This window comes from Marmota marmota, unplaced genomic scaffold (genome assembly GCF_001458135.2).
Source record: "Marmota marmota marmota unplaced genomic scaffold, marMar, whole genome shotgun sequence".
Classification (NCBI taxonomy): Eukaryota; Metazoa; Chordata; class Mammalia; order Rodentia; family Sciuridae; genus Marmota; species Marmota marmota.
The window spans coordinates 902,875-912,847 of record NW_026000022.1 but is presented as its reverse complement, the minus strand read 5'-3'; the positions used below and the strand labels follow the sequence as shown (position 1 = coordinate 912,847).

The 9,973-nt window shown below is 43.6% G+C and overlaps 1 protein-coding gene across 2 annotated transcripts in view; it reads right to left on the bottom strand.

The window, feature by feature from the left end:
* Fhl2 (four and a half LIM domains 2) overlaps window positions 1-9,973 on the bottom strand; it is a 72,515-nt gene that overhangs the window by 38,385 nt on the left and 24,157 nt on the right. The window contains exon 2 of one of the 2 annotated variants that reach the window (XM_048810465.1): window positions 9,650-9,713. The exons of the other annotated variant lie outside the window; for it this stretch is intronic. The gene's annotated coding sequence lies outside the window, so the exon portion shown is untranslated. The remainder of the gene's footprint in view (window positions 1-9,649; window positions 9,714-9,973) is intronic. 2 annotated transcript variants of the gene reach the window in all.

Genomic DNA, 9,973 nt, shown 5'->3' with positions numbered 1-9,973 from the left:
GGCGCCCCTCGGCCTCCTGGTGGCGGCGCCCGGATTCAGCGCTCAAAGGTCCCGATCCTTTGTTTTGCTTAATCTCACCTTCGCTCTCCCCCGTTCTTTGGCGCACGGTGTTTACCGAGCTTCGCCCCACTCCTGGGCTCCAGGGGAGAGTTTAGGGTGAGGGCCGAGGCAGGTCACCCACGACTGTCCCACCTTCTCGGGAACCGGAGGCTGGCCGCGGCCTTAGGGATCGGATGGGCCACTTCTTAGTTTTGAGGAAAGCAGTCAGCGCGCGCGCCTGGCACGCTTTTGTACGGTGGGCTTTTCTCTGCCCTACTCTGATGATGCCGGCCTCCGTCCGTCACAAAAGGAACTCGAGATGACGAAGAAGAATGGATGATGGTTCTTTGTTCCATTAGGGAAAGTACTAAGGGAAGCTCCTACCCCAACACTCCAATGCTTTTTAGCTATTTGCATCCCCCTCCAAGACCGGGAAGCATAAGTGAAGAGGGAAGGTGCCTTCCACACTAAAAATCCTAGTCCTCTGGAAGAAGCCCATCCTCGGTGGGGGAGAGGTGGCACTGTTCAATAATGCAGCAGAGACTGCATGGACAGAGTCCCATGCATGGGAAAGGGGACATCGCGATCGGAATGTTTGCTCTTGGGCAGGGGTCCTTCCCCAAGCAGACACGTGAAGATAAACAAGTAGCAGCAAAAGCGTGGTATTAGTTCTGTGGGCGAGAATAGTATGTTAACATTGAGGGAAGCTCAGGGTCAGACATTTTTCAGAAAAGCCAGGAAGAGCTATTTGTTGGCTTTCTTTGGGTTGATACTCCATCGGGGCTACCTATGAGAGTCAAGGGCGTCCTGCCACTTACTGAGCTCTTCCTGGTCTCTCCCAGAGACCTTTTAGGTAAGGATTATTACTCCAATTTTATGGTGAGGAAATTTCAGCTTACAAAGATTTGTTCAAGGCAAGGCAGATGGGCACTCTTCAGATTTGAACTGGAGTCTGTCACATGGCAAGACCTTGCAGGCACTTGACAGGATGAGAAATGCCCCCACCTCCCTTCAGTCACTCTGGTGACTTCCAGAGGGCCAGAGGGCGGAGGCTTGCCACACAGACAGGAGCCAACCAGCCTTGAATGTGGAAGAGTCTAGCCCTCTCTGCAACCTCACCTCCTGTTCCCTGAACTAGGAGGTATCTAACCAGAAATACAAGTAACCAGCACTCCACCTGAATTCTCACTGATAGTCAAAGCAAATCAATATCTGAATGAAGTGTGTTGTTGACAACTATTTAGATTTATTGATTGTCTGTTTCTATAGCTGCAAAGACAAAACGATCCTCTAGTTATCAAATGATGAGTCTCAAGGTCCAGTTTGTAAAAACAAGTTTACAAAGTGATGAAACATGATTTCTGCATTTTTCTTCTGCTTTCTTTTGTCTTACTTTTTACATCTTTCTGAGTTGTGTTTATTTATTTTGATCTTATTTTTATTGCATAGTTAATTAGTTCTACAATTTTTCTTCTAGTAACTGCTTTGACTACCAGACAGATTTTTGCTGTGTTATATTCTCTTTACTATTAAGAAATTCTACAATTTAATTTTGTGTTTCTTTTTTTTTTCTCTTGAAATACAGAATTTTATTTAGAAACTGTTTAAAAGTAGAAAAAAACCCTGTCAAGAAAGACCAGGTGGAAAATGGGCAATTTTGTGTTTCTTTGTTGCTCCTAGAAATATTTTAAATGACTCTATAGGGATATAGTCTGCAAAATCTAGTCTCTGGAAACAAACTTATCGAGTTTCTACAACATGCTGCAAAAAGAAAAAGGAGGGAGAAGCCAATAGATTTGAAAAAAAAAAAGGCCTAAACAACTACAATATTTGGAACTCATTTGGATTCTGATCAAAAGAACAAACCATTAAAAAAGGAAACTTTTATGAGACAATCTGGGAAAATGTGACATTAACAGGATATTTGAAGGTACTACTAAATTATTAGTTTACTTTAGGTGTCACGAAGAAATTATATACACACCTCTTTTCTTTTTTTAAGGGCTTATTTTTCAGGAACAGTGCCAAAATATTTACCAGTGAAATAACATTATGTCTGGGATTGATTCAAAATAAATTGAGATGAGGGAAATGAATGGGGCCAATATATGCATGTGAAACAGTATCAGCCATGGATTACTGGCAATCATTGAAGCTTGATGAGGGATGGGAGGGTTCATTGTACTATTCTTTCCTTTGTAATGCTTGAAAAATTCCATAATGAAAAAAGTTTTTCTGTTACAAATGCACATACTATTTTCAATTCCCAGCATTTCCCCTTACAGGAAATTATCTTGTGGGTATACTTGCTCATGTGTAAAATGATATACATACAAGAGTAGTCACTGTAGAATTGTTTGTAATAGCAAAATATTGGGCCATATTATATGTTCATCAACAAGGGACTAGTTTAAACACAGTATGGTACATTTTAGAATTATTTAAGCATGTAGATGTTAAAAACAAGGAGGTAACTGCATTTAATGATTTGGCATCATCTCCAAGATGTACCAACTAAGAAAAAGTAGAGAACAATTCATAGATTGTAACTACCATTTGTGTTTGAACAAAGAGAAGAAAGGAAAAACAACATATGAAGTAGTTTCCTCTGGGGGTTGGGGGCTGGGGATGGGGGAAGGAGACTAATATTGATTCTATTACACTTTTGTTTCTTTATGAAAATGCATTATCTGTTCCAAAAATAAAATAAAATAAAAAGCAACACATTCTTCTTTAATTACAATAGAAAACAGATTTGTTAGACTTAGGTTAAAAAAAAAATCAATGGAATTTTTCCAGAAACAGGAAGAGGGTATACAACACCTTGGTTTAGTAACATGTGCTCATGTGAACAATTCAAAGGACAAACCATTAAGAAGATATTTTCATGAGACAACCTGAGAAAATGTGTTTTGAAAAGTTTTATATGTGCACCACACTATTCCCAGGACTTAATTATAATGCACAGCGCATCGTATGTGCTTAGTAAAATGTGTGTATGAATGGACAGATCATTAGAAGAATTGCTTGTGACAGGTCTTCCATTTTTTGTGATTATTTCATATCATAGTAAATGGAGTATTCCAGAAAGTGTGATACTCTTTTAAACGTTGATCCCTTGAAGTCAGGTCTTGAAGTAATACCTATATTACTTCTGACCAGCTCTGTGACCTTGGGTACCCCCCAAACTTCCCCAACCCTAGGGGTGGCTCATTTGTAAATTAGCTTCATGACATGTACTTTGTAAAATGGTCGTGATGATCTTTTGAATTCATGTATATAAACCTCTTAGCACCAACAGCTTGATATTTGGCACACAGGTCTCAGTAAATATTTACTCTAGTTCAGGATAAAGGGAAAATGATTCCAGAAAAAGAAGGAAATGGACTTCATTCTCATAGGAAGGAAGGATTACAGCTTAGGTCCTCTTCTAAAGATAAAACTTTGACTTCTTGCGGGGTGGGGGGAATCTGCTCTAGGTTAAAGGTTAGTTCATGGAGGGGAAAAAAACAAAACAAAACAGACTAGTTTCCTGGCCCAAGCGGTGATTGCAATAGGTTATTCAACCCCCCCCCCCGCCCCATTTAAAAATTGGTGGGTTATAGTTGTACATATTGATGGGATTTATTGTTACATATTCACACATGCACACAATCCAACAATATTATTTAGGTAGTATCACTCCCCAACATTTATTTCAATTCTCCTCTAATTCTTTCACCAACAAACACGCCTTGGAACTTCTCGCTAGCCTGTCGCTTGTGGAGGTTAAGTCACGTAGCTGGAAAAGAGGGAGGGAACGACATGTAGCCTGCGGCTTTGAAAGCCTGTTTCCACCCGCAGCCCCATGATGCCCTGGAAGCTTGTCAGAAGTGCGCATGCCCAGGCGCACCTGCCTTCACCTGCCCGCCAGGTGATTCTGTTGATTGGGAGTGCTCTGAGGTCAAACACCCTTTGGGGATTCCAACTCAGGACCCGGTAAGTTACCGTAAACCTGGAAGGTGTCAGTTGCAGAAGCAGGGGAAGGAGTCAAGATAAAGTTCCTGGAACTCAGGAACTCTAAACTCCAATTCATGGATTACTTATTCTGTCCATTACTTCATGGGAGGGAAACTCAAGGTAGACACCTTACAAAGTAAAACGTTTCAGCGCACGGTCTAAGAGATCCAAATGCTGCAATTAAATTGATTCCTAGAACCCAGAGCAAAGGCGGAGGTACCGTCCCTGCTGCTCGCGACTGCCACCTTGTGGCGGGGTCGCTGCTTGAGGGAGGCTGGCGGCCTGGCCCACCTTCTCAGAGATTAGGGCCAGGGTGTCCTTGCACAGATGTTGGTCACCCCAGGCGGACTGGGACGACCTCGTCATCACTGGGAAGAAATGGAACACATAGAAACAGGACCCCGTGGGGGGGGGGGCAGACCTCCCTTTCGGAGCCTACCCTCACTGACCACTGCCATGAAGATTTTTAGATCACTTTTGGTCTCAGAGGTTTCACCCCAGCGTTTCCTCCCACTCAACCCCCAGGCAGGAAACTGGTGGATGATTCGCCCCTGATTCAGAGCTAATCGTTTTTAATTACCTCACATGGTTGGAAGGTAAGGTCTTAAGATCGTAAAAGCTGGGAGGAAGGGACAGTAGTCGTCAAGGCACACCCCTCCCTGCATCTGGGTCAGGAGGCAGGTCTCTGCGTGCCTTGGCTCAACATGGCACCAGAGGGTGGTGTGCAGTAGGCTGGACCCGCTCTTTCTAAAAGAACAGTTTTTTTGCTTGAATCAAACAGGAAAAATTCCACAGGACCCTGTAGGCAGGGTGCCCACTGCCTGCCCCAGAGCTTGTGCAAACCAGAAGACCCAAAGTCCTCCTCCCACAAATGGGAGGAAGCTGACCTCTTTATAGCTGAGATCTTATAGAATCCAAGCTTTTCCTCTTTGCCTGCCCGACTTTCAGGAAAAATTCAGCTCTCCGGGAAAAGCAAACTCTTTCCCTTCCTCTTCTGCTGGTCTCTGGTTAGGAGGGGGGAAAAAAAACAACAAAAACCAGTTGGCTCTCTGCTGAGACGCAAAGTTTCCATATCCCATTTGTTTGCTCTCTCTTTTTCACGAGTTGATTTAATGGATGCAAATAGTCAGTGTTGAAAGCTTCAAAACATGTCTGACTTGGAGCCAAATCCACAAACAACTCTATGATTCTGAGTTTCCCATGGGTGGTTAGAGCCTACTTGGAGCATTGGACACAAGTTTCCACTGTGGCTTTGATACCTCATTTAGAAAGCCTCTCTTGAGTGGCTGAAGGACCAATGAAATGGAGCCAGTTGACACCCACAGTTCATTTCAGTCACTAAATGTGCCCCGGCTCTTTCAGATGAAAACTTTTTCTAACATAGACCCTGAATCTGCTTCTTGTATCTTGTTTTGAGACTTTTTAAAAAAAATTGACCCAAATGATTGTACATACTGAGATCGCTATGCTCTGATTTCAGTCCTTTTGTATAATAATCCATTCAATTCTGTGCTTGCCTGACTTGTCAGTTCTACACCCTTTTATCCTTTGTCAACAATTTCAAAATCCACTTAAAAGAAGTGCGACTGTCTAAGGTCACTGCCAACCTGGCTAAATCCTGCTTTCGACTCTCTAAGATATCTGAAAACCCTTTTTACCTGTTCCTTCTGATGCTTCTTCTGGCATCCCTGAAATAGAGTTTCATGCCTCACTTGTTCCTCAGAATGTTTGTTTGAACTGCCCTGAATTCTGTTACTCTTCGTGCATTAACTATATGAGTATACGCTGCAGTTTTAAAATCTCCGACTCTTTCTCTACTGCCGAGTTTTTTGGTACTATTTCTGCTTTGATCAAGGTCATTAACAGAACATCAAATGTCTAGCTAGGTAAAGGCTTGGGCCAGGCTGGCTGGAGAGGAGAGGGGGCTGAACTCAAGACCAAGAACTCCTCCAGAGTGGTGTCAGCTTTCTGTCACTCTAAAAAATGCCTGAGATGATCCACTTTTAAAGAGAAAAGTTGACTTTGGCTCACACTTTTGGAGGTTCCAGTCCATGATTGGTGGCCCTATTGTTGGGAGTCTATGGTGAAGCAGCATATTATGGCCAGGGAACAAAAGACACACCGAATGAGAGTAGGGGTCTGAGGTCCCACTATCACCTTCCAATGCCTTCTCCCTGTGACCCAAAGGCCTCCCACTAGGGCCCACCTCCTGAAACTTCCACAACCTCTCCACAGCACCAAGCTGGGGCCCAAATTTGAACACATGGGCTTTAAAGGACGTTTAAGATAAAATTTTAATGTGTGTGTGGCCACAGGTAAATCTCTTCACCTTTTTATATCTTCCTACCCTCACCTGTGATATAAAGGTTTTACTACCTCTCTTCCTTCTTTCAAGATTTATTTCAAATTAGCTGGTTTTTCCCAAGCCATTTTTTAAAAAATACTTTTTAGTTGTCAATGGACCTTTATTTAATTTATTTATATGCAGTGCTGACAATTGAACTCAGCGACCCACACAGGCTAGGCAAGCACTCTACCACTGAGTTATAACCCCAGCCCTCCCAAGCCATTTTTATGGCCTCTTGGCAATTGCTCATCTTCTAGAATGTGTTCCTCTGCACTGTGATGCAGATTTGTGTGTGATGTAAAGCTATGCTTTAAGTTCTTCCAGAGAGCACATTTAAGACTTTTTTTTTTTTTTTGCCTATTTCAGAATGTGCTTTAAAATTAGAACTAAGAGTCATGACAGAGATTTCTGGACTATCAAGCTTCTTTCTACATCACTGCAATAGTAGTTGACTATTGAAATACCACAGTAAGATTTTCTAAAATGTCTAACCTTCAGCAACTCCTGCAAGTATTATTTGCCAATTGTTTTTTTTTTTTTTTCAATTCTAGGCCATCCTAACTGCACAAATATTTGTGGAATTTTCTGCATCATTTGAGAATACTGAGCGGTTACTCTAGAATTGTCTCAAATTAGTCACCCACTTCCCTAGAGGGATAGAGGGGGTGCAAAGAACTGTCAGATATCTGAAACAAAAATATTTAAACTCAAAAGGACCTTCTATTTTTTTTCCTTTTCTTTTCTCTTTTGCCTTCTTCTTCTTCACAGTGTGAAATTATGTTTCCATTTTGCACTTGGCCTTAACGTAGCCTAGTTCCCTGACCTTGTTAACAGGGACTCAGATCCTTCTCCCACCCTGTTGGATCCGAATTTCTGTCTCCTATGATGGTGTGCTGCTCTTGGTCCCTTGCATTTCTAGGTCTTGCTAAAGGCAGATGAAGAAAGTACTTGAGATATTTCCTTTTTATTATAAGAATATGTTTGGAAAGTGACCAAGTCAGAGGAGCACAGCTTGAAATCCTAAGCAAGGACAGAGTCCGACTCCTTTCTGCTCATTCTCTTTGCTCCCACCTGTTCTGCCTAAGGTCAGTGACAATGAGGGAAGATGCCTTTCATTGTTGAGTTTTTTTTTTTTTTTTTTTTTGCTGGGGATTGAACCCCGGGGCCTGGAGCATGCTAAACATGCATTCTGCCACTGAGCCACAGCCTCAGCCCTTCATCCTGGAACATTTGGAGTCTTTCCTTTCTCTGTCCTGTCTGGAAAACTCTTTTCCTTTAGACCAGATAAACTACCTCCACCACAGAGGCCATGTGGGGTAGCCATCCATCCTTGTTTTTGGCGATTTCGTGCTCTCTCTCCCTAATTCATAACAACCGAGGGATGAATGTGGGCTCTTTATGGGCAAGGATTGAGAGGTTCGTTTCTGTATTTGCAGCACTTTGCAATTTGGTGACTATTTACCAAATTTAATTTAGATTTCCTGAAAATGGCCAAACCAACATAAGGCTGCCATAACAAGGGCATGTGACCCTACTTGCATCAAATCAATCAGATCCATTTCCCACTCGGGCAGTTCAGCTATCTGGGCTCTGTACTGTCAATCACCTTGCAAACAATTTGGATTAAAGCAAACTTAAAGACTGGGGGTGTTAGCTCAGTGGTAGAACACTTGCCTAGCATCCCTGAGTTGGATCTCCGGAACCACAATAATAAATAAATAAAAGGAAAGGTGGAGGGCTTGACCGTCTAGAAGGCAGCAGATGTGGACTTAGGAATTGCTGTTCCTGCAATGAGAGAAGGGACCCCCAGGTTGTAGCACCTGCAGGTGCTGTGAGGAGCAGAGAATGGGATCAAGCATCTGCCTCCAAGAGTCTAGACTCGCCTTGTTAGAGCAGGGCTGCTTCTCCTGACTCACTCCTGGCAACCTCAACCTGTGCCTTCTCCCACCTCGGACATATTAAGGGTCTTCTTTGATGACCCCCACCTGCAAATGGACCCTAGTCTTTATTTTGGGGACATGAACTTGTGTCTTTCAATTCTACAGCTCTGCTTTTGCAGAGGAAACTCCACCTTGTAAGGAGGGAGCATCCGATGGAGCCCATTCCTATCTCCCTTCACCACACCTGTGCTAAGTAAGGTGGGCTTACTTGGTTTGGGAAATGAGCGTCGTTCCTTCATTCACTCATCTTGTCGAGGTACAATCATTCCCCAAAGTAGACCAGGCTAACAGATTTACACTTTGCTTAACTGTCACCATCCACGCCCAAGGAGACGACCGTGGGGATTTCCAAGTCTCTTGATCCTGTGACTTAATCATCCGCAGGCTGTCTTATAGCATTTCCAATCCAGACTGGAACCAGCACTTTGGCATTTGCAGAAACACGGCCTTTGTTTTATGAGGGGTACATTTACCTACCAGTCGAGCTTGCAGAGGGCAGTCGTTTATTTTGGTCATTTGCATATGACATGCACAGGGGAGAAGGCAGCAGGTCCTGGCTTGGGTGGAACTAATCAGGCTGTTAGTCAGTGAATGGAAACTCACCTGCAATGATTTGGATCTGGAAATGTCTCCCCCAAACCCTTGTGTTTAAGGCTTGGCCTGTAGCTTGGCACTATTGGGAACTTTAAGAGAGGGAGGCCCTTATGTCATTGTAAGCAAGCATAAAAGGGCATTTGGGGAACTCAACCCCCTCCTCTTCCTCTTTCTTTTATCTAGGCCACAGGGTGAGCAACTCTGCTCCACTACATGCTTCCTGCCATGATCTGCTGGCTTGCCACAGGCCCAAAGCCAAAAGAGCGAATCAGTCATGGACTGAAACCTCCAAAACTCTGAGCCAAAATAAACCCTCTCTCTTTATAAGTTTATTTGCTCACGTATTTTGTTACAGTCATGGAAAGCTTACTAACACACATCTGTTCCTCATCCTGGCATGTGGAATTTAGAGGATCAATCTTTCATTATTACCATTCCACAATTTTTTTTTTCTCCCTCTTTTTTATTTTTTGACTGCTGATAGGGTAGCCTTGCGGGTATGAGAAAGTGAGACCAGAATGGATTTAGACTCAGGGTCCTGGAAGATTAATTTCCTTCCCTTTCCATCTGATCCTCCAGGAGCAGAAGCAGTGTCAGACGGTTTCACGTCTAACATGGTGCCATCACGTGGAGGAGGCAAGACAGAATGAAGGCAGCTACCAGGAGCCCAGGGCTCTCTCTGTGGGGCAAGAAAGCTATGGGGGTGGGTGGTAGGAAGAACGGAGGGGACCTGTGTGCAACAGGTTTTCAGACATAGAGAAGGTGCCTCAGTGGCCTGCTGCGTGGAACAGCTCCTACAGGAACAAAAGAAGACTGTTCAGGGGAAAAGCAAAGCGAGGGAAAGAAGGACCCTGGTGAGACCGTGTCCAAGGAAGCTCGTGTTTGGGAACGCTGCCAGGAGTCTGCACTTGCCTAGTTAATGTCTGTGCTCAAACAAAGCAATGGATGATTCACCTGCCAGTTCCCGGATGTCAGGAATGGCTTCAGGAGGAAGATGACGTTATCCCTAAGAGCTTACCCCTGAGACCGCTACTTGGCTCCAGCCATTCCAGGT